The sequence below is a fragment of the Phacochoerus africanus genome, chromosome 8 (assembly GCF_016906955.1).
Source record: "Phacochoerus africanus isolate WHEZ1 chromosome 8, ROS_Pafr_v1, whole genome shotgun sequence".
NCBI lineage: Eukaryota > Metazoa > Chordata > Mammalia > Artiodactyla > Suidae > Phacochoerus > Phacochoerus africanus.
This window is the reverse complement of record NC_062551.1, coordinates 146648236-146673989: the sequence shown is the minus strand read 5'-3', so window position 1 is coordinate 146673989 and position 25754 is coordinate 146648236. Positions and strand designations below refer to the sequence as shown.

General features: G+C 42.2%; 1 protein-coding gene across 2 annotated transcripts in view; it reads left to right on the top strand.

Moving 5' to 3' along the window:
* Positions 1 to 25754, top strand: part of DNAJC6 (DnaJ heat shock protein family (Hsp40) member C6) — a 167126-nt gene that overhangs the window by 40043 nt on the left and 101329 nt on the right. The window lies entirely within an intron of this gene.

The following is a 25754-nucleotide window of genomic DNA, read 5'->3' as shown; positions in this document are numbered from 1 at the left end:
GACCAAGGTGCCTGCAGATTGATTCCTGGAGAGGGCTCTTTTCCTGACTTGCACATGGCCACCACCTTGCTGTATCTTCTCAAGACCAAGAGTGAGTGAGCTCTAGTCTCCCTCTTCTTACAAGGACTTAGTCCCAACATGGGGGCCCCACCCTCATGACCTCACCTACACCTAGTTATCTCCCCAATCCCCCACCTCCAAATACCATCACGTTAGGGTTTAGGGCAACAGATATAAATTGGGGGGGCCGGCGGCACAAACATTCAGTCTATAACACCCTCTGTTGTTCAAAGCAAGTTCCAAGGCCAACCCAGAGTCTAGGAATGTGGAGGTAAGCACTACTTCGTGGTGAGAGGAAATAGGAGGTAACATTACAAAGCCCTGTGGACGGCAAGGAGTGGGGGTGGGAGGTAGGGGGCGAAGGGCTGTAGCCATTCTCACAATCTTCCAGAATATACAAGCATAAACATTCTTTAAATCATTCCTAATACCACCATCAAGGGATAACCACTTAATATGCTGGTGTATTTCCTACCTTGGTCTATGCACATATAGAGGTAGACTTTCTCTTTCTTTCTTTCTTTTCTTTTTTTTTTTTGTTTTTTTTGCTATTTCTTGGGCCGCTCCCACGGCATATGGAGGTTCCCAGGCTAGGGGTCGAATCGGAGCTGTAGCCACTGGCCTACGCCAGAGCCACAGCAACGCAGGATCAGAGCCGCGTCTGCGACCTACACCACAGCTCACAGCAACGCCGGATCGTTAACCCACTGAGCAAGGGCAGGGACCGAACCCGCAACCTCATGGTTCCTAGTCGGATTCGTTAACCTCTGCGCCACGACGGGAACTCCTCTCTTTCTTTCTTTTAAAGCATGTGATTCACATTTTAAAATCAGGTTTGTGTTCTGTTCATGTTGCTTAATATTATATTGTAGGTATTTCTTAGGCATTCATATTCCTTGACAACGTGGTTTGCTTTGTGATGCAAAGGAAACCAACATAAGTGGCTGTGTTCCAGGCAGTATGCTAAGCACTTCCACACAGTTATTTTGACTATAAAACAAGTTTCTTGCTAATTTGCAGAATTGACATCCTGCCACCAAACGAAGAATTCATTTGTGGCTGCAGAGAAAAAAACAATCTGTTTTGTGTGAAAAGATCTAGATAAAATTATAATGATTAAGATATATCACCAATGCTTGTTTTTGTCTTGAAAGCCTAACCTGTCAGCTAGAGCTGTTTAGGAAAGGGCTGTCTCCCTGTGGTAAAAGGTGGGAGGGTTGGGCCATTGGCAATAGATGAGGCTGTGTGCTTTCCGTTTCTCCCTGTTGCTTAAAGAAACGATTTAAATTGCTGCACAAGCTCACATGTTAAAGCTGTGCTAATGGCCATAACAGAGTGTTTCGATGAATAATATTATTTGCAAAGACTTTGATTTTGATTCTGTGACTAGAGTAATAGCTTGTTAGGGTGTGATGGAGGGAACACATTGATTCGTGACAGTAAGAGTCTCATGAACCAATAGATATGAAGAAGTGTGATTTAGAGCACCGTTTCCATTTGAGCTCCCCTGTCTCACGGGCAGCTTCTTTGTCCTGAGTGGCCAATCAGAAAATACTCTCCTTATATGTAGAGACCACCTGTCCAAACCGTTCTTTTTATAGGTGAAGCCACATCATTTTAAATGTAATTAATTGATTTGGCTGTATTTCAAAGTGGATTATGTTGAACACCAGTTATTGTACAATCAGCATAACGTGATAAGGAGCAAAAAATATGGAGGCCAGGAGTTCCCGTCGTGGCTCAGCAGAAATGAATCTGGCTAGCATCCATGAGGACGCGGGTTCCATCCTTGGCCTTGCTCGGTGGGTTATTATCCAGCATTGCCGAGAACTGTGGTGTAGATCGCAGACGCAGCTGGGATCTGACGTTGCTATGGCTGTGGCACAGGCTGGTAGCTACAGCTCTGAATCAACCCCTAGCCTGGGAACCCCCATATGCCGTGGGTGCACCCCTAAAGAGCCAAAAAAAAAAAAAAAAGGAGGAGTTCCTGTCGTGGCTCAGTGGTTAACGAAGCCGACTAGGAATGATGAGGTTGCAGGTTTGATCCCTGGCCTTGCTCAGTGGGTTAAGGATCTGGCATTGCTGTGAGCTGTGGTGTAGGTCGCAGATGTAGTTCGGATCCCACGTTGCTGTGGCTCTGTCGTAGGCAGGCAGCTACAGCTCCGACTGGACCCCTGGCCTGGGTACCTCCATATGCTGCGGGAATGGCTCTAGAAAAGGCAAAAAGGCAAAGAAAAAAAAAAAAAAGGACACCAGAGTCCAAAATTTGAGCCTGGTTTTGCACTGTCTGGTTTTGCATTGCTGTTAACTATGAACTAATTACAGTTGACCCATGAAGAACACAGGTTTGAACTGGGCAGGTCCACTTATACATGGGTTTTAAAAAATAAATATATACTACAGTACTGTAGGATTTGTGTTCGGCTGATTCCGTGGATATCCAGGGGCTGCATATGTGGAGGGCTTTCTGGAAAGTTATATGTGGGTTTTTGACTAAGTGGAGGGTGGGTGCTCCTCACCCTCGAGTTGTTGAAGGGTCAATGGTACTTAATTTCTTTGAGTTTCAGTTGCAAATGCTTTGATCTTATGATTCTTTAAATTTTAATTTATTTATTTTTAAACATATGGCTGCACTTGCAGCATATGGAAGTTCCTGGGCCAGGGGTCAAGTCTGAGCTGCAGCTGTGGCAACGCCTGATCCCTAAGCCACAGCTGCGGGCCGGGGAGCTAACATGCACCGTTTCCGCTACCTGAGCTGCTGTGGTTGGATCCTTAACCTGATGCATCACAGCAGGCACTTCAAGCTTCCATCTTTTTAGGGTGGTTGTGAAGATGGAGACATTTTATATCTGCACCGATGAAGTAGCCAGCTGGATGTAGCCTTTGAGTACTTGAAATGTGGCTGGTTCAAATTGACATGGGCTGTAAGTTTAAAATATACACTGAACTTTGAAGGCTTAGTATGAAGAAAATATAAAATATTTCACTGATTACTTTTTTTGTTGACTGCATGTTGAAATGGCAGTGTTTTATGCTCACTGAATTTAAGTGTATTATCAAAATTAATTCATTTTTTAGCTTCCTAAAAATGTGGCTACTAGAAATTTTGAAGTTACATATGTGACTTATATTTGCGGCTTGCACTATGTTTTTTTTGTTATTGCTATTTTTTTTTTTTTTTGCTATTGTAGGGCCGCACCCATGGCATATGGAGGTACCCAGGCTAGGGGTCAAATAGGAGCTGTAGCAGCTGATCTGCGCCACAGCCACAGCAACTCAGGATCCAGCCCATCCACACCACAGCTGACCTACACCACAGCTCCTGGCAACACTGGATCCTTAATCCACTGAGTGAGGCCAGGGATTGAACCTGCATCCTCATGGATCCTAGTCGGGTTCCTTAACCGCTGAGCCACAAAGGGAATTCCATTGCATTATATTTTTATTGGACAGTGCTACACTACATGGAGGTTCTCTGCAGAACAGAGCATGCAGAATACATGTTAGTTACAGCCAAAAAGTGTAGAAGTTTTAATTGAATGGACGGGGATTCTATCCCTAGCAGGATGATAGCAGGAAACTTATTATTTTAACTGGGTTTCTAAGCAAGCTTTTATTTAGGCATCGTAATATTTCCTCTTTATGTGTCGTAGGGATGTAGAGGCGGGGAGTAAGAATCCAATTATGTGAGCAAATAACAATAACCTCAGTGCATTGAGCTAAGATGATGTAGGGATTGCGCTAAGTCCTGCACCAGGTAGGATTCTCTTGGTTGCACATGACAGAGAACCAATTTGAATTAACTGCATTGAAACTGGGGGATCTTGTTACCATGGAAAGGATAGGAGTGCATCTGAGCCGTCTGAATTCCTGGGATGTAAATGCTGTTTTCTCTCGCTGTCACTTCCTTCCTCTCTCAAATTTGCTTCTCCCTCCTTGGCAATTCTGTTCTCTTAGATCACTTATCTCCACATGTCAGAAAACATGTCTCCTACAACCCCAGCCTGTCAGCCTTGCTCTAGGGAAGGACTTCCTTGCTCTCTGGTTTTAAATTGAAAAATCCTGTGAAAAGGGCCATGGTTGACCTAGCTTGGTTTCAGGTACCCACCTCTGGGCCATGATAGCTCTGATTTCAACCACAGAGGACGAGGATTTCCCAGGAAAAGGGAGTGCTGCTCTTGGCTGATAAGAGAATAAATATACCCTATAGCTACCCTAACTAATTTAATAAGTGTAGCCATCCTGTGCGGGTAATACCCCAATTTAGAAATAAGGAAACTAAAAAGAACTTACATATTTTGTCCAAATAAAAACATCGAGCTGGAAGCACAGGTCTATTTTCAAGCCCTGTTCTTCACACTGCACTGAGAGAGTTCTGGTAAATTGGGTTGTGTTGACTTAAGTTTTACTGAATTATACAATTTGCTATTTTTTCCCTGTACTAGATTCCTTCCCGTTGAAACTTATGATGGGAATGAGTGTAAGGAAACTGGCCCTATGGTAACACCCAATAAATCTTCTTTGCATTGAAAACCCAAACCTAAAGTAGTCAAAGCTTTAGGTCATAAAAGAGCTCTGCTGCAATTATTATTGTAGTAGCAATAAGCTTAAAACATACTTCCCATCACTTAGGCATTTTTATTTCTGTAATTTTAATTGGTGATCCTCTACCTTTTGGGGGGGGGGGGCGGTGAGGTGGGGAGGGGCTGAGCCTGCAGCATGTGGAAATTCTTGGGCCAGAGATTGAACTTGAGCCACAGCAGTGACAAAGCTGAATCTTTAAACTCTAGGCCAACAGGGAACTCCTGTCTCCCTCTTTATAAAACTTTCCCATCTCAATTTTCACCAGCACATGGTTCCCTATATTCTGTACCACATGGATGTAGTGATTTCAGAGGCAAAGATGAAAGTCATTTGCTGTGATCCATAAACAATATTTGTCCCAAAGGTAATATTCTTTAAAAATGATCATCTTGGGACTTTCTGTTGTTGTTCATTGATAATGAACCCTCCATGAGGACTTGGGTTCTATCCCTGGCCTCACTCAGTCATTAAGTATCCAGCGTTGCCATGAACTGTGGTGTAGGTTGCAGATGTGGCTCGGATCCTAGGTTGCTGTGGCTGTGGTATTGGCCGGCAGCTACAGCTCCGATTCGACACCTAGCCTGGGAACTTCCATATACCATACATGGGGCTCTAAAAAGAAAAAAAAAAAATCACATGCAAGTCTTTCAGAAAAAATGATCTAGGGTATGTGAATCAGGTTAAAAAGTAAATACTTTCAAACAATGACTTCAAAAGGCTTACAAGTCTACGTGTCCTTTTCTTAGCCCAATAGAAATAGTAAGAGTGGTACCATAGGAAAAGAGAGGTAAGTGACAGCTTTACTGGCTGAATTCGTATTGATGCAGTGTGATGGAATGCTAAGAGCTCTGACCTGGACTGGACAGAAAACCAGTCCCAAGTATGTAATAAGCAGTAATAAATGCAATGACCAAACTTGGTTGGGTGCCAAACAATATATAGAGCACCTTCCCCTTAGGTTTTTCATGGACTCTTCCCAGTGACTGTAGTCATTCATTTAACAAGTATTTATCAGGTGTCTGCATTGGGTCAAGCGTGCAGTTAGTTACCAGACATGGTCCTGCCATCACGGAGCTTACAGTCTGATGCAGGAAGCTGTACATGTAACAGGAACTTCAGTGTCATGTGTTGTAAGTGCTATGGTAGGAGACATGTCGTGTTCTATGGGACCACATGGAATTATATCTAACTTGGTTTTGAGAACTTGGTTGGTGTCCTGCGGGAAGTACTTTCTACGTAGGGACCTGAAGGGCAAGCAGGGTTCTCCAGGCAGGGGATCTTAAAGAGGCTCTGCGTCTGGTCTTAGAAAGAGGATGGGGAAAGCAGAAGTGGTGAGAGCTGTCTCCAGAGGGAAGTAGCCGGTCTTAGAGTGTGAAGGGTTCATCGCGTTGAATACCTTAGACAGAGGACAATGGGAAACCCTTGGATGGTTTTGCAGCTGAGCTACATAACTGGATCTGCATTTTAGAAAGCTCAAATGCATGAATCAATTTGCTCACTTCTCTGTCTCAGTTTTCTAATCTCTAAAATTTAAATGGATAGTCTACCCTTTATAACTCCTTCTGACTTTAATATTCCACGAATTGCTGCTATCCTAGAAAAACTCAATTCTTAAATCGTAATGCTGATTTCCAGATCTCTTGGGTAGCAAGGCCTGTGATTACAACTAGTGCCCAAAGAGGTGATTTTTGTGGAGAAGGGGGTTGGTAAGAGTGGGGACAGGAAGGTGAATGGATACTTTTATTTCCACTGGGAAATGGAAAGGTTATACAGGTTCCTCTGACATTCTCCTAAAAGGGAACTGGCGGATGGCTTTAGCTTCTCAGCAGACAGCTGGAATGGCACCTTGCCCCACTTCTAGTACAGATGAAATCTGATAGTTGTTCTCTAAAAATTGGAGTGCTACCTACTGAGATATTTATTGATGAAATGATATTTGCTGATGAAGCCTGGATTTGCTTAAAAGTAGTTAGGAGTTTATACATATAAAACATGATTGGCTGTGACTTCGTAATCATAGAAGCTCAGTGATGGGTCCATTATATAATTTTCCCTACTTTTGTATATGCTTGAAAATTTTCATAATAGGTGATAAAAATATAGAATAATAATATAAAAATGCTCCAGCTATTGTTCAAGTTCTTTATCTACTTTTGGCACAAATGAAGAAAGAGTCAGACTCCCTCATTTGGCCGTATTGAAATAAGAGGACTCAGAACCACTGTGTCATAAACACTGGCACATTGCTTTACAGTTTGTATCAACTTTGGTGGCTTGAAATATTCCAGACGGCATTGAGATTATGCAGGTAGATCAGAGAAAGAGAGTTACACTCTGGGAAGGGGCAGCTTTTCTAGGGACTTTGTTGATGCCATAGGCAAGGCCTCTGCAGCTCTGGGCTTGATTCACCCAGGAAAGTAGTCTTTGGATGGCGGGGTGAGGTGGAGAGATCACTGGCTCTACCAGGCATGATAGACTCAGCTATGTTATCAGTTCACAGACAATGACAAGAAATCACAAAATAGGTAATGTTCATTGAACTCTCACTGTACGGCAGGCACTGTATTAAGCTCTGTGTGTACTTTATATCATGTGTTTCTAATAGCTTTATATCTATTAATTCAATGCACTGTTTTACAAATTAGTAAACTGAGACATGGAGAGGTTATATAGGTTGTTTTATGCAGTTCCCAGTAAATGTGATAAATAATGGAAATCCAGCAGTTAGGTTGCACTTTGTATCCCAGTGAGGATTAGGTTTGGATGCATATAACAGAAAAAAGCAGAATAACAATGGCTAAAACAAAATAGTTTCCTTGTTACCGTTTGGAAGTCTGGAGATAACAAGTCCAAGGCTGCCCTGATTCTCTGGGGATCAGGGTCCTTCTATGCTATTGCTTCACTGGGAAAGTCTTCCATCCTCAGGGGTGCCTCATGGTCCAAGATACCTGCTGGGGCTCCATATTCCAACCAGAAGAAAGGGAAAAGGAATGGAAGAAGGGCATACTACCCATTTTACCTTTTCAGGATGCATACCAGAAATTGCACACATCATTTCTGCTTATATTATGATGACCTTTACTTAACCCCATGTATGTACCTAGTAGCTTGTAGGAAACTTGCATGTGACAGATCCAAGACATGAATGAAGACTGAAAAATATGTATATATTTCTCCGTGATAACCAATTATCTCTGTAAAATTTTTTTTTGAAATTATAGTTGATTTACAATGTTGTGCCAATCTCTGCAGTACAGCAAAGTGACTCAGTTATACATATATTTACACTCTTACAATTTTTTTTTTTTTTGGTCTTTTTAGGGCTGCACTCTCGGCATATGGAGATTCCCAGAGCTACATACATCACAGCCACAGCAACCCAAAATCAGAGCCGCGTCTGCAACCTACACCACAGCTCACTGCAATGCCGGATCCTTAACCCATTGAGTGAGACCAGGAATCGAACCCCAGACCTTATGGTTCCTAGTCAGATTTGTTTCCACTGTGCCGTGACAGGAACTCCAATTTTTTTTTTTTTTTTTGGCTGTTCCTGCAGCATGTGCAAGATCCCAGGCCAGTGATCAAACCCATGCCATAGCAGTGATAATGCCAGATCCTTAACCTGCTGAGCTACTAGGAAACTCCAGAAGTATATTTTTTATAAAATTATGTGGCCCTGTGCTCAGCTGAAAATCAGGGGTTCTATTAGCATAGGAGATGATAATGAATATTGGGGCTTAATAGCAATTCCTGCTTAACCCATACTCAGCTGCAGTTCAGAGGTCTGCTCTCCTAGGGCGTGAGATGGACATGGTCATTTTTCTCCAAAGACCTTTCACATTTAAATGAGTAAATACATGAAAAAAACCAAGGCATTTATTCAGAGCTTAGGACATGTTACTTCCTTCCCTCCAAGCAAATGTGGTCAAGTGCGTAGCAGATGTGGTTGGGTACCCAGGAACCTCTGCCTGGAAACTCAACACCCAGACGCCTGGCCTTATTTGGTGTCGAAGGTGCTCACGGCCTTCCTCTTTCCCACTCTGCAGGATCTGCTGCATGCTCGAGGGCCTGGAACCTTTGGGTACAGTCGGGTTACAGAGAATAAGCATCCATGTTTTAATGACCTTGAGCATACAATCATACATAATGAGCTCAGAGCCAAACATGGGAATATCCAGCATTTAGAGAAACTTTCACTTCAGTGTAGATTTTCACCTAACTTTGGGGAATTATTTACCACAGAATTTTTTCAGCCTGTTTTCCCTGAGAATGAGAGTAATTGAGCATAGGGACAGCTCATGGTAGTCTGTCGGTGTTGGTCCAGAAAGCTCAAGTTTCCCGGCTTGTAAGATGACAGATAAAAGGGATCGGTGCTTCCCTGAGTTACTCTTGAAATGGTAATGCATGTATAATGTTGTTATACCACCAGCATGTCCTTGAAAAGTCAAGGGTAAGTTGAATGTTAGCAAACGGAACCGTGTTTTCAGTGCTCTCACTCAGGAACCCCCTGGTGAATTTCCCTGTAAGCTAAAGGTGGCCTTCCAAGTAATTTTTTTTTTTTTTTGGCATTTTCATCCAATTAGCAGATACTTACTGAGCACCCACTACTTGGCAGGTACTGTGCCAGGCTTGGCCAAACATGGTGAATGTTGACTTTACTTACCAGAGCTGCTCAAAATACCTGAGTTATAAATTGACAATTATTCTCAGGTAAACTTATAGTCAAATAATAACATTTGTTTAGTCCTTGCTAACACAGTTTCTTTTTGTCTTTTTTTTTTTTTAAGGGGCACGCCTGCGGCACATGGAGGTTCCTAGGCTAGGGGTCGAATCAGAGCTACGGCTGCCGGCCACAGCCACAGCAATGCCAGATCCGAGCTGCGTCTGCAACCCACACCCCAGCTCACGGCGACACCAGATCCCCGACTCACTGAGCAAGGCCAGGGATCGAACCTGCAACCTCTTGGTTACTAGTCGGATTCGTTTCTGCTGCGCCACAACGGGAACTCCTACACATACTTACACACATACGCATGTGTGAACACAATGAAGGTCAAGCTTCTTTTTAAAGCAGGGAGCTTGCTTTAAATGAAAACAAAGATTTTTTTTTTTTTCTTCCAGTGGTTTAAAATTAGGCCAAACAATAGCCACATATCTGTTTTCAGGAGCACAACATAAAAAATCTTCTAACTCAGATGTTACCAAACAAGATTGCCTGTTGGGGAGCTGTATTAATTAGAAACTTTCAGGTTTCACTGAGCAGAACCTGCTGTAGGGGCAGTAAAGCAAGGGCAACTCCCATAAGATGCCCAAACCATTTTCAGTGACCACACTTAGTAGGTAGGTCAGAGCCGGAATGATCCGAATGTCCCCCAGCTTTCACTTTGACTGCTGGAATTGCTTCTTTGGACTGGTGCAGGGGCCAAAGCATGATCTTTCTAGATGGGAGTTTGCCGCTAGCTAGCTGTGTGAGCTTCATCAGGTAATATGCCCCCTCCAGGTTTGCCTCCAAAGAAAGATAGCATCTTTTCAGGGTTGTTGGGAAGGTGAGAGTTAAGTTGGGTAAGGTAACTGGCAAATGGTAAATAGTCAATGGCAGTTATTTTTATTACTATTAGACCAGAGTTTCAAGGAGGCACAGGCTTCAGATTATTAAGCTATCTTTAAAAATATGCCCTTCCTAGAAAATGTGGCCCATCTTCTGAGAGACCCAGCACTCCACCAGGCACCAAGAACAAACCACCTCATTCCTGAGAAATATGATAAGAATAATTGAGATTTTCTTCCATTAAGTATTAACTCAGTGCCCCCACACACACATATTTCCTCTCCTCTCTTGTGTATTTCTCTATGTGTAACTTGACAGCTCCCACTATGCATGTGTTCGATGGTAAAACTTTGATTAAATGGGCTGTAGCAACTGGAACCCCTCAACGGCCATGGTTTTTCTCTGTGGGCTTCATTTAGAGGAGAAAGAAGGAAATGACAACTCAAGTGTTGAGAAAAAATAGGAAAATTTAAGAACTAGAGAGAATCTTGTCATTCATCACCCTCAGTTTTTTTGGGGGGGAAGATGCAAAGGAGTAAAAAAACAGCTTTATTGCTTTGCCAGGCAAAGGAGGGTCACAGCAGGCTAAGGCCTTAAAGACTGTGCTCCCCTTAGGAGAGATTGGGAGGTGGTTTTATAGTTTTGGGAGTGAAAAATAGGGCTGCAGATAAGCATCACCCTCGATTTTACTGCTAAGAGAAGGAGAAGCAATCAAGGCCACTCTTCTGATTCATTACTGAGTCAGGTAATAATAGAGTCAGAAGAGAATTTCCAGTCTGTTACTCCTTCTTCTGGACTGTGGCTTGAAGCCGTGGCTTTGGCATCTCTATATTGTTAATCTTCCAGGTTTGTCACTGCCTGACAGGTGTCAAATTCATACACTTGCAGGGCTTACATAGTGGGGAAGAGTTGGGTGGGCTGGGGATCATACTCTGGGAAGTGAACTTCAGGATTCACACTGGAGCCTGCGTACCTTTTGCAAAGTCGTCTAAGCTGAAGAATATTTAGACAGTTCAGGACAAAGAAAACATATCTGGGGCCACATGTGGCCTGCTGGTTTCCAGTTTGAATGCCTTGCACCATCTGTATCTACAGGCCACGTTCAGTAAGAAGATAATCGAATCATGTCCCTCAGGCATGTTGCCAAAGAAAGTTTTAATGCAATTCATTGATTTATATTAGTTGAAGCAGAAAATTGAAGGAGTTTATTTTAGAAACCAGTTCATAATACATTTTGCAACAGAGGCCAGAAGCTCTGTACTCCTTTACTGTCTGGTTAGTTGGAATTCTTTCTTGTCCAGGTATCCGGGTGAATTCAGATGTCACAGTGTGTAGGACATTCACTGTTGGGAATTCAGTCTCAGTACTGGAGGTTTTGTCCTACAAGCCCAAAACAATATTTCAAGAAACATTTAGCCATGTGCTAAAAACTGATGTTTTCTGATCTGCTTCATTTTTATGAAAATAATAGTCATGGATTGCTAAATTTAACTTATAGTCCACTGTAGACCACAGCATGTAGTTTAAAAGGAATCACTAGGCTAGGTGATGCCAATACATTTTTGTTTATTTATTTATTCATTACTTTTTTGTCTTTTTCAGCTGCACCCGTGGCTATGGAAGTTCCCTGGCCAGGGATCAAATCTGAGTCGCAGCTATAACCTACACGGCTGTGGCAACACTGGATCCTTAACCCACTGTGCCACAGTGGGAACTCCTTATAAATTTTTTTTTTTTTTTGCTTTTTAGGGCCGCACTCACAGCATATGGAAGTTCCCAGGCTGGGGGTCAAATCGGGGGTACATCTGTGCCACAGCCACAGCAGCAAGGGATCTGAGCTGTGTCTGTGAACTACACCACAGTTCATGGCAACACCAGATCCTTAACCCACTGATCGAGGCCAGGGATTGAACCTGCATCCTCATGGATCCTAGTCAGTTTTGTTAACTGCTGAGCCACTAAGGAAACTCCCCCTCATTAATTTTTTTTTAGGGTAGATTTTTAAAAATTAATATATAATTAGAACAATCATAACAGAGTAGCTTTTCTTATAAAAGTATGTTTTTTTGGGGGGGGGACCCATGGAAATTTATTTACAAAAATCAAAAGTAGAAAAAAAAAATTGTTACCAATTTAGAGGAAGCTTTTAAATATATATTCTTCTGAATCCTGTGAGTGAAATTTTTGTTTTGCTCCCCCTCATTAATTTTTTAATTCAGCAGATAATTGATATCTAATGATGCGAGATGCTCTTCTTGGTGTCATGGGGGTATAGACATGAGCAAAATATACATCTTTGTCTTTAAGGAGTCCCAAATCTTACAGGAGAGACATGGATTAAAATGCTGAAAAACTCAAGGCTGAATAATCCCTTCACATTATACATAAGGCTTTTATATTATCATACATCATAATGACAATGAATCTAGGTACATAAGACAGATTTTAGCCTGATTTTACAGATAGGAAGCTATGTTTTTGAAAAAATGACTTCTCCCAGAACAATAATAATGATAATAGCATTTGTTAAGCACTTACTGTGTGTTGGGTACGAATTTGATTCTCACTATAACCTTATTATGACACTATTATTCTCATTTTATAGAGGAGAAAAGTGAAGCAGAGAGGGTAAGTAATTTGCCCAAGTTCATAAAGCTAATAGTCCATGGAATTAGGATTCGGTCCAGGCAGTATGGTTCTAGAATCTCAGTTATAGCCAATGTTTTTAAGTTCCTGGAAACAAAAAAAGCACAGACCATAATCCGAGGTAGGTTGTGCTATATGTTCATCTTCTAGCAACACCACAAAAATTTATAATAAATATATTTCATTCCAGCAGCGACATCTGCTATGACAGGAGAGCATTTTGGGGGTGGAGAGAATGGGGAGGAATGGAGCCTGGCTCTCAACCATTCCTCAGTGCAGATAATCTTCACCAAATTCATAAAAGTGACTGAAGTCAGCAATAGAAAAGGCAAAGAACTCTTTCCCAAAGAAGTCATCTAATCCTTTGGCTCTTTCCCTTATGAGATTGATCTTCTTGAGATAAAATAAATCAGGGAAAAAGCTCGATCTTGATAAAACAGAATTTGACCTAAATATTCACCTTGGATTTTACCATGGGCACTTCTCTTCCTTAATCTCAAGTTCATAAGCAGAATCACAAAGACAAGCTTCCATTAGCATAGTCCTCAGCCTTTATTGAGCTCCTTTCATGGGAGGAAGAGGAACTGCCAGACAGAGGCTGGGGCTGTGCCCAAGCCAGAGTACTGGTAGTAACAGTGGAGAATATTTATTAAGTACGTAGTCTATATGTGTTAGGTGCTAATTTAATTCTTGCTTCAGCTACATAATGATGGTACTCTTACTGTTGCTCTGTTTTATAGAGTACAACAGTGAGATCTTCATGGGTTTGTGAACTCTATGAGTTTGACCTTTAGGGTAAGAAAGAAAATGTTAGTGTTGAAATTGGTGTATATTACAATTTAAGCCCCAAACTTGGTTTTAGACTGTTTAATCTAGTAACTGTATTTTCCTGCCTTATGTTCTTTATATCCTTAGTTTTGTAGTATTAATAGTTATTCTGATTGATTATGTTTGTTAAATTAAGTGTAACGATAAAAAGTAAAATGGTCCCTGTATCCCATTCATATTTTCCTTTAAATCTGTAAACTGGGGAAATAGATATCCCAAAATACAAAGGCATATGTTTAATCTATAATTTATTCCAGTAGTATGTCTGCAACTCTGAAAACAGTTGAGCAAAATAACTGAGAGTGCCTTTTTGGAAAATAACCATGTTTACTTTCCAGAAATGGTTTTTTCTAAATTGTTTTAATCCAGTGTATAAATCCATAGTTGGTCAAGGCACATGATAGATACTAAGTATTTCCTCTCCCTGTGGGTCAGTAATGAATTAAAGAAGGAAAGGTGTGGGAAAAGGTTATTTAAAATGTTACTGGAGAAGATTTATTTGTTAGACTTTACAGTGTGTTATTCAAGTTTCTGAAGTAGTTCAAACTGACAAATTTGGAAAATTGAAAGTGTAAAATTTGTGTGTACATTTTATTACAGTTTTAGCTGCTACCACTCAAGTTGTTTGATCTTGTAAATGAACATTAATTGTGATTTGGGTCAGACCACATGTTTATCAGATAATGCAGTTAGGAAAACAGCTGGTCAGATAATTTACCTCTTCTCCCAGGGACTGGAGGGATCTAGAAGACAGCAAGAACTCTAGACCTCTACTGATTTATCCCCTTCTGAAAAGAATTTGCATTTGAGTGATCCTTGAACAGGAAAATGACTCAATCCATTTTCTGTAGACCTGTGTAGAACTAGAGCTTCCAGGATACTCCTTGGGTCCCAGATGATTTAGACTGAAGATTCTTAGATGCTATAGTTTGATTTTGTGTCCTTAAAGAGACCAAAATAAGAACAAGAGAAATTCTTGAAAGGTGAGGTGACAAATCTAGCTTTGTGCATGGGTTTAAGCAAATGTTATGCGCATGTACTTTTATTGTTTTGGTGATGAATCTCTTGTCAGATGACTTGAAAAGCATCTCACTTAGTTGTCCCAAATCTTAATAGGGAAGAAGATCATTTTATTTATTTATTTACTTTTTATCTTTTTGCCTTTTCTAGGGCCGCTTCCCACGGCATATGGAGGTTCCCAGGCTAGGGGTCGAATCGGAGCTGTAGCCACCGGCCTACGCCAGAGCCACAGCTCAGATCCCGTGATCTGAGCTGCGTCTGCGACCTACACCACAGCTCACGGCAACACCGGATCATTAACCCACTGAGCAAGGGCAGGGATCAAACCTGCAACCTCATGGTTCCTGGTCAGATTCGTTAGGAACTGTGCCACGACAGGAACTCCGAAAAAGGTCATTTTAAACCAAGGTTTTCGCCTGGTCTTCACCTGAAATGATGAGAATGCAGGATACTTCTGTGCTCTTATTGTTTGAGGTGAAAAGGAACATTTGGTAATTGTATTTGGAGACTTAACAGAGTTAAACCAGGTTTCATAAGGCTTGAAACTGATAACAATGTTGGGCTCCTCTTTAAGAATACAAAACCATGAATATAAAATTAGATGCACGGCTTTGAAAGGGGCTTCTTCAAAAACGGGGTCCTCACTCTTATGATTCATTAACTTGTTGATAAATTCTTCTCTGATTAATGAGTGGCTGCTCTCTGTGCTCAGAATTGTGAAAGAAAAGAGGGAAGGGCCAGAGACTAGAAGGAAAATCCTTGTCTAGCTGGCTTCCCACCAGTCCCCTCAAGCCAGCTGAGTGGTATTGACATTTCTCCAGGTCCCAAGGTAAATGATGTCAGAACTGAAATCGCTCCTGATTCAACCTTGCTCCCCCACTCCGCCAATTTTTTTCGTTCAACAAATAGTTATTAAACAGTCACTTCTACTCACTAGGTGGAATGGACTCTAACTGCCTCCTAGCGTTAAACTAGCCAGGCCTTTGATCTCTCAGCGATCTTACTCATTCTGAGAAATGTGCACGACAATGCTGTTTCTTTCTTTCTTGGCATACATATAGCCTGGCAGAACATGCGTTCTTTTTCTGTTCAGCTGAGTTGCAAGTCAGTCCTCCAGGAGGGCAACTGCAGGGGTGGCTTGACTCGCCGAATCTTCCAGTAAATATAGGCTAAGGTATACAAAATGGGCGTGTCTGGATCTTACCAAGAGACCCCCCTCGTCCCTAAAGCTTACCAGGCAGAGACACCGAGCCCCTTTCTTCTTCACCTCCTTTGCGCGAAAACACCCTCTACTCTAGCCGTAGTAGTCCCCTCCCCTTCCCACCCCGCCCCGTTTTCTGCCTTCAGCCCCCCTCCCCGAGAATCTCCGCTCCCTACTCCCTCTTTCCTTCCCTCCCCGCGGGCCAGCCACGCTTGGAGCTGCCCTGCTGCGCGGCGGGGCGACGCGGCGACACCTATAGGATTGCTTCCGGGCACTCCCCAGCCAGAGGGCGGCTGGCCCGGGGTCCGGAGCTCAGCAGGGCCGGCGGTTCCACGACGGCAGCCCCGGGGACGCGCACACCCGCCCACCCGCGTCCTCCCTCCCTCGCGCCCTAGCGCCGGGTGCCCAGAGCTGCGCTCTGCCCAGGGCGGTGGCTTCGCCGCGCCGGCAAAGCTCCTCTCCGTTGGCCGCTCCCTCTTTCCCTCCTCTTTGCGTCATGTGGGGCACTTGATTTTTTTCCCCCCCCTTAAAATTTTTTTTTCTCCTTTAGCCTTTTCCACCTTCCACCTCCCCCTTCATCTCCCCAGATTGTTTTTTTTTTTTTTTCCCCTTCTTCTCTGGGCTTGTCCATGAGCCTCCTCGGAAGCTACCGGAAAAAGACTAGCAACGATGGTTATGAATCCTTGCAGCTGGTGGACAGTAACGGGGACCTAAGTGCAGGGAGCGGCGGGGGAGGCGGCAAGCCGAGAGTGAACGCCGGGGCGGCGGCAGCGGCGGCGCGGAGTCCCGCCCGGCAGTCTCAGGGCCGCGCCAGCACCATGGACAGCTCAGGTAGCGCGGCGGCGGGCATTGCCCAGCGGAACTCTGCTGGGCCCTCCAGTTGCGGCCCAGTCCGCTAGCTCCCACCCCAGTCCCAGCTTAGAAGAGGACAGGATGAAGGCGAAGGCACCTAACACCACCAGGGTTTGCGTCTCTAATTTCTCTAGTCAAGGGAGCTAGGAAACGTTAGATCAGTCCGGAGGCCCAGTGGCCGTAGAGAGCGCCTCTTAATCTCGCTAGGCTGCTGAATACACCAGCTGGGGGCGGGGAGAGGAGGGGAAAGGGGAGGGGAGGTGTGGACCGGATGGGGAGGGAGTGGCGCGAGGAGCGGCTGGGAAGGGGGCGGGGAGAGGCAGCTGCTTTCACTACCCAGCTGGAGGAGGGAGAGAGGTGAAGGACCAAGTGTGTTGATTGCTTTTGCAGCCTGCTGACGGTATTTATTGCAATAATTATTCTCGTAATGACGATGTTATTTGCAATTCTGTAAAGCTCTGCCTCTTGTCTCCCTGCTGTCTGCTAGGGTTAATGCTGTTACCTTTCTTGAGCACATTTTACCTGGGATCTAGAGCTCTTTTACACAGTGTTTATGATTTGCACAATGAAATTTATTTCCTCTGTTGTTGGCTTTTATTTCGTTTATCTTTATACTTTTCCACCGATTGTATTAATACTTCATAAACCTCTACCTGTAAGGAAAATGGAGATGCCTCTAAACTTTGCATCTGGGCTTGCAACTGTCTTTTTTAGAAAGCGTTTTAGCAAGTTGGATTTTCTCTTGAAAATGCTCTTTTGGCGATTTCCATAGCAAAACAGTTATTTAATATATCCATGTTGAGCCAGGAATGTTATTATAGCTGTTTGCTTACCTTTTCAAGGAACTAGAACAGGAGGATTAATTTATAATTGAGGGGCTCAGTGGTTTGTTCTCTGTTGGTCACTTTAGTACTGGGCAACTGAGAACTCCAGAGGAAAGATTCACGTTGAGTTGTTTGGGCAGTAATGAAATCAAACTGAATTTAATTTCTGCACTTTGCAAGCAAGTTTTTATTTCTTTTAATTGTGTAATGACTTTTTCTGGGTTACTATTTTCTGTTTTCCTCATTCCATAAGTGGGGTGAAATATTGTCCACAAATGTGAAGTTATCCAGGCTGAAAAGTAATTTTACCTGTACAAGCTCTTATTGAATTTAAATAAAGTATTTGTGGGATGTTTTCTCCAGACCATTTTGAATTAAAAGCTAAAATTATCTCCAAGGGACTGATGGTTTCAGGGGCTTTGGTATTGGTGTTGTACATGGTTATTTGATTTATGTTTTTACAAATATGTGATATATAAAAGTACAAGCCATCTTTTGACTGAATGCGTTACTCTTTAAATCTTAAAAAAATTTCATGTACTCTAAATGATGCCACTATAATCTTTTTTGGAACATAGTGTGCATATAAACAAGTAACTGAAGTGAAAACGAATATTTCCAAGTGAGTATAGAGGAGCTTCACTTCAGGGAAATGAAGTATTAAATTTTGTATATTTTCATTTTCATACAGATTTTCATTTTGAGAATTGGAATTTGTTTTTAAAGTATGTTACATTCTAGAATAAATTCAGCATGTAGGGGATACAGTAGTAAATGAGACACTTGTGACCTTGAGGGAGCATCATACAATAGGGGCGGTAACTTGAACACAGAGCAGTTTATGCCAAGTCCTATCTTTTTGAGAATTTTTTGAAATGCAATCAGACTTTTACAATAGGTTTAGAGGAAAGAATGAATTGCTTTGATAAATTGTTGTAATGAAAAAGCATTTTTATTAAGAATACTGTTATCTCTAAAGTGCTGTTGCTAGGAGCTGATTCTTCCAGTGATCAAGTGACGATTCCATGAAGAGGTTGCAGGATTCACCACCCAACCCCTTTAGACTGGGAGAATATTGTGGCTTGGTTTCAGCTTGCATTTTGGAAGAATGCTGTTTGGATAAGGAATTGGGTCCTCAGAGTGGGCTTTTTTGTAGTGCTTAGCAGGTTTTCATTTACTAGGCAACTTTATCTGTCTTGTCTCATTATAGTTCTTATAAGAGTTTCAAAGAGTGGCTTTGTGCAGTGTAAATATTTCCATTTATTTAAGATAGTTAATTAAACTCATGGATCACTTCTAAACCCACAGTTGTTCTGCCCATGTATTCAGCTATGGTACTAATGACTTGCTGAATAGGGTAGGTGGTTCATGGGGCTTTTGCTCTAACAGAAATGTTTAAGAATGGAAAAACTATGTCAAAGTCCCTTAGAGAATTTAAAGCTTAGTCTTAAAAATACCTTATATTTGTATTGCTATTTATGATAGATAGAACACTTGGACATCTCTCTTATTTCATTTCCCCTGAATTCTCTTAGCTGGATAAGGAGCATGTGTCTGTACTCAAAGACTTAGGATCCCACCTCTGCACTATTGTTACTAGCTGGAAAACCTAGAAATGTTTCAAGCCTGTTCCACATTTAAGAAAGGAGACTCATCATAGTTGTTCTTACCATAGAGCCTAAGTTTTTAAGTTTGAGGCTCAAAACAATATGAGAATGCATTTACGCTTTTTCTACATTTTGCTGTCTGTGCCCTTCCAGTTTATGAGATGAGGAAACATTCTTACAGATGGCAGGAGACTTGTTCAAGGTAAAATAGCAAATTAGTGACAGCCAGATTTGAGTCTTCTGACTCTAAGGTCTAAGTACCAACCCCCCCCCCCCAACTAAGTGTAACATCATAATGGAAATAGAAACAATATTATCTACTTTGATTTTCCCCTCTGTTCTTAGATGAGTGGCAGATGTTCAGAGGAAGTGTTATGACTTCCTAAGTCAACAAACTCAAGGTAAATTCCAGAGCAGCCCCCTTGCTGAACTTATCTTGCAGGGCTCTCTGCCTGTCCTGTCTCACTTCCTCTTCATTCAAATTATTCTCTAGAAGATTGTCACTTGAAGGTCATCCTCTCACATCCCAAATGACACTGCAGCTATCCTGATTCATTAGCACAGAGACTCCACATTCCTCCTGTGTGCATTTCACCTTCCATAGAAAGTAGAATCCACAAAACTAAAAGGCCCAATCTTGAGTCACTAAAGTGTTATAACATTAGGCTTTACTTATCAAGTTCATAATGACAAGCCATAAAGCAGCAGAAATTTAAAAGTATAAGGATAATGAAGAGTGCTAAAATGCTTTTTAGAAAGTATACAAATAATGAATGTTAAAATGTTTTCCTGCCTTATATGAATCTGATTGAAAACAAAAACTGTCCTTAACAAATACCATTCTTGGTAGTGTTTAAACACAGCGTCCACATTTGAATCTGGCTTTAACCTTATGAATTATTTACTTGGATAAATTCATAATTCATTGAAATATCATCAGCATATATGCACTGGTATTACTTAGAAATATCTGCCCATTTAAGGGTATTGAAAGTTGAAGGCAAGGATGGTTCATCTAACTCATGTTAAATTTCAAATGCCTGGAGACAGCTATGCTTCATAGACGTAGAAGGGGAGTCCATGCAGCCTATGACATATACTTTCTGTGAGGGACCCTTCATTGCCTTCTGAGGTTGTACCTTTGGACTGCTCTAATTGGTATAGAGCCCCTTCTTTTATTTAGGCAAAAATCAGCCTTTCCACCCACTAGGTAGAAAATAAATCCAATCCCCTTCCACATGGCAACCCTTATCAATTTTGAGTAAAGATACTTCTTCTCCTCTTAGCCCAATTCTCTTCTTTTCTGTGCTAACAAACCTGGTTCTTTACTTTTTTCTGTACATTGATTTCCATTTAACTATGCTAAGCTTTGAGAATAACTTTAACAATTTATTTTATGTAGCAAGGTTTTTCATCAGTTTTTATTGTAAAGGTTTTCCATGCTTTTGCTTAAAAAAGAATAAAAGATTTCAGAAGGGAACATAATGAAAAATGGAATGTATTTTCTCTCCTCTCTGATTTTTTTAGGCCCTTGTTGCAGAGATAACCTCTATTGAAAGTATGGGTAAACATGTGTGCATATATACGATTAAAATTGTAATAAAATACAAATTCACAGTTGTAACTATGTACCTTTATCTACATTGTTCAATAATGTTTAATGATAAAAATAGCTACAATTTGGAGTTCCCGGCTTGGCTCAGTGGTTAACGAATCCGACTAGGAACCATGAGGTTGAGGGTTTGATCCCTGGCCTTGCTCACTGGGTTAAGGATCTGGTGTTGCTGTGGGCTGTGGTGTAGGTCGCAGATGCAGCTCGGATTCCACGTTGCTGTGGCTGTGGCATAGGCCGGCGGCTACAGCTCCAATTCGACCCCTAGTCTGGGAACTTCCACATGCCGCAGAAGCAGTCCAAGAAATGCTAAAAAAAAAAAAAAAAAAGCTGCAATTTAATGACTACTATCCAAGCATTGTGCTAAGCATTGTACATATGGTATCTTATTTAACCTTCATAAGAATTCTCTAAGGTAGGGGATAGTTATTTTCTTTCTATAGTTGAATAAACTGAGGCACAGGGAGGTTAAGCAAGTTGCCTGAGGTGACACAGGCTCTACTCATGAGTAAAATTCCATAGAGAAATGATTATAAAATTGTGAGTGAAGAATTTAGTAGTGATGTTTCTCTCTGCTTCTTTCCCTAAGGCAAGAAGAAATAAGAGTGTCCGAGGGAGCTAAAATGCATGTAGTTGTTTTTCACGTTGAATCTCATGAAACAAGGTGGATATCGCCTCTTGTATTAACTGTAACATGAATAATTTTTAAATGCTGGAAGCAAAGGAGAAAGAGCAAAACAAGTACTGGATAAGGCATGGTACAACCTGATATGACACTGAGAAAAAGAGTATAATTGGTGCAGCTTCATAAATTTATGGAACGATACCTTGCTAATGAAAATGGGTCCCTACTGCTCTGGGAATTAGGTCCAGAGTCTTCATAATTGGATGTCAGAAGCCTAGGTAGGACCTCTGAAAGTCAACCCAGTAGAACTTCTTGTCCTCTCTACTGGTTGGTCCCCTACCTCCCACCTCCATCTCTATGCTTCTGCAAACACTGTTTCCTCAGCTTAGGCCAACTTATCCCATAGCCTCAAGATGTCCACTTTTCAGGTTATCTCCTATTTATTCTTCAGAACGTGGCTTCGATGTTCTTAAACCCCATAGGCTGCCTGAGATAGCTGTTCTCTGTGCTCCTTCAGTGGCCCTCTCGTCCCTGTCATAGCTCTCATCACACTGAGTTGTGATAGGTTGCCTGGCCTGTCTCTACCTCTAGAGAGTAAATAAAGTTCAGAGCAAGCCTGTGTCTTATTCACCTTTGTATTCTTGTCACTGCTTGGCATTTATTAGGAGCCTGATAAATACTCTTTGAATGAAGGAAAGCGTGAATAGATTTTGAATTTGTAAAAAGGGCATTTATAATGAAATATGCCCATCCAAACCTAAAAATAAACATACAGCTAGATTTTCATAGAAATGAGGCCAGACTTGAAAGAAATGAAACTGTTGGCAAAAAGCTAGACCAACTCAATGACGAGCATTTTTCACATGCAAGGATACCAGAGAGGAGAGAGGATGATTAATACATAATTCCAGACTCCCAAGAATTTTCTAATGCAGAAGTAATTAGCTTAACAAAGGACTGTGCTTTCTTGACCAAAAAATGAAGTCTATTGTATGATTCACTAAGGTAACTGAAACACTAAATATACACAATTTTTAAAGTAGACTAACAGGAGATCTGTAGATCTGTGTTACAGTGTCTTTCTTCATCAGTATCACAAGGTTTGAATCTTAGCCGTTTTCAGGTTTAGTGTTGAACATTTTTTGTATCACCTTTGGCCATGCATAGTTATATGGTGACTTAGTGCTTTTTATAATCTGTAGTACCATCTTGAATTCTTTTTGGAAAGAATTGATAATTTTGAGGTGCATTGAAGAATCCTGCAGTTTAGATTGTGCATTTCCCTGTTGGCAAATCTTGAAACTCAGGGAAAAAACCCTTAATTACAGTTATTGTATATTAAACAATTTTTCTTGAAATCTACTTGGAAGCTTTTTGACTGAGCAGTTCAGTGTCTAAGAGTTAGTCTTCACGGTTCAAGGAATTAGGAAATTTCATGATGTTTGCTAAGAGATCTGGCAGTTTTTACTACCTTTCATTGCTTTACCCGAAATGTCACAGGCTAGTCTAGATCCAGATATCTTCTTATTTCAATAATGCATCAAAACATAATTTTCGTAGGTATCGGGGGTAGAAATTAAAATTCAACAGTGCATGGTATTAAAATGCAAATAACCCCACCATGGAAGCAATCAGATGAGCAGTACCTTCTGTGCAGTGTTGGGTTTGCATGTGCAGGAACTTACTGTTGGCATGTTGCAACTAGTACTCTACCTGGTGGCTGGCAAGTTTGTTTTGGCACACGTTGTGAGCTGCTTCCTGATTTTAGAAATGTTATGCTGTGCAAGAAGTGCATGTTGGTACTAAGCGAAGTAAGTCAGAAAGAGAAAGACAAATACCATATGATATCGCGTATATGTAGAATCTAAAAAATGCACAACCGAATCTATCTATAAAAGAGAAACAGATTCACAGACATAGAGAACAGACGTGTGGTTGCCAAGGGGGACGGGGGAGAGAGTGGGAGGGACTGGGAGTTTGGGGTTAGTAGAGGCAAACTATTACATTTAGAATGGATAAGCAATGAGATCCTGCTACATAGTGCAGGGAACTCTATCCAGTTTCTTGGGATTGACCACAATGAAAGATAACATAAGAAAGAGAATGTATATGGAAATATGACTCGGTCACTTTGCTGTACAGCAAAAATTGGCACAACATTGTAAATAAACTATATGTTAATTAAAAAAATTTAAAAAGAAATGTGTGTTGGCTTTGGGCATCTAAGTAAAATAAGAGACAGGGGAAGGGCTATGGAGGTACAGAAGAAGGAGCCATAATTTGAACCAGGAGGATTAGAGAAGGCCATGATGGAAAGTGATGCTTGAGCCTGAAGTCCATAGATGGAGAAGGAAAGGAAAATTGTTTTGGACTGAAGGTTAACACATGGTGGCATCATCATGCATGGTATGTTGAGAGACCAGGCATGTCTAAAGACCTGGAAGCTGGAGCCTGGATGAGTGGGAAGTGCTCTAGTGGATGGCAGTGGAAGATATATCAGGGTGAGCCTGCTGAGGAGGTTGAACTTTATGCTCTAGGCTGAGGGAGGGTGCTGATGATTTGGGATGATTTGGGGAGTGGGGGTGAGGCAAGACCCGCTTATCCAACAGGCATGACACCTAGTGACCGCAATAACTTTAAGGCCCACAAAATTTTTAATTCAGATTTCTTTTAAAAACCAGGGTAAAATAAATGAGCATAACAGTAAGAGAGATGCAGTAAAAACACAGGTAAATTTTTTTTTTTTTTTGAATGGGGAATGTGCATAGGAAAGCAGAAGTGCCTGGAGCCCACCAAGTCTCCTGCAGCTCCAGAGAAGAGGGTGATGTGTGACTCCTGCAGCTGTGTAAGGGATGGATTCCATCTGTAGTTTCCACCTATGACCGGGCTGCATCACATTTTCCTAAAGTGCTGGTTAAAAACATAGAGGCTCCCGGAATTTCTGATATAGTCGGAAGGAAGGAAGTGTACTGAAAGAGCGGGCATAGCCCTGGAGGACTGGGACAGCAATTACATGGCAGTTTAGTTGATGACCTGAGAAATAACTAGGGCCCAAGCCGGGGAAGTGCCAGTGAGACTGGAAGGAAGAGGCCACTCCCAAAAGCCTTGCATTGAAGAATGGGCAGATTGACAGCTGACTGGATGTGGGATGGGAGCATAGGGAAAGCTAGAGATGCTTAGCTTAGGTGGCAGGAGGAAAGGAGGTAGGATCTCTGGACTTGGCCAGAAGTGGAAAATATGACCCACTGTTTTTTCCTGCCACAGATGCACCACGGGTGTGGTTGTGGAAAGGCTGAATATACTGTCTGCTTGGCACAAGGTTTTACCAGGCTTTCAGCTTTTTGGTAGGCTGCCCGTTAGGCTGGGCAGGTCTCTAGGAGAGTGCTGTGGAGCGGGTAGGAAGCAGGAGCAGAACCTGTGTTTGGGAGTTCCCATCGTGGTGCAGTGGTTAACGAATCCGACTAGGAACCAAGAGGTTGCGGGTTCGGTCCCTGCCCTTGCTCAGTGGGTTACCGATCCGGCGTTGCCGTGAGCTGTGGTGTAGGTTGCAGACGCGGCTCGGATCCCGCGTTGCTGTGGCTCTGGCGTAGGCCGGTGGCTACAGCTCCGATTCAACCCCTAGCCTGGGAACCTCCATATGTCACAGGAGCGGCCCAAGAAATAGCAACAACAACAACAACAAAAAAGACAAAAGACCAAAAAAAAAAAATTCTAGAAAATGCAAACTAATTTATGAAAAAAAAAAGAACCTGTGTTTGCCTGGAGGAGGAGTAAGGTCATCAGTGGAAATGCTTGAACCAAAGCTGATACTGTGCTGAGTCCTGGACCAAGGCCAAAGGCCAGGATGGTGTAGGGTAGCCAGTGTGCCCCGATGCTCATTCTCACTGGGTGAGCTCCGGTTCCTTGCCTGGTAATAGAGGCACAGGAAGAAAGCTCAAACACCAGCAAAACTTGGCAGGTGACCACTGCAGCAGGAATTCTTGGTTTCTATGGAAACAAACAAGTGCCTGAAAAAAAACTCTGACCCTAGGAATGCTCCAGGCTTGCCTTGTATCAGCATTGGGCCAGGGAGCATTGCAGCTCAAGTCCTGGCAGGAGAGCAGCCCTCATTTTTCTGCTCTCTACTCCTCCACAGTCCTCCTTCCCTCTTTTCACTTCTTTCTTTCTCTGCATCCTTCCCTTCCATCGTCAGCTTCCCATTCCCCTCTCTCCTTGACCTCTGCTTCTCTTCTGCTCCCTTCTTCTTTCTTTCTTCCCATTTCCTGTCTGGATCTCCTCCCTTCTCCCCAGTCCCTGAGTCAGCATGTTTGGGAGACTTGGAACCTCATGCTAAAGGAGTATGTGTGG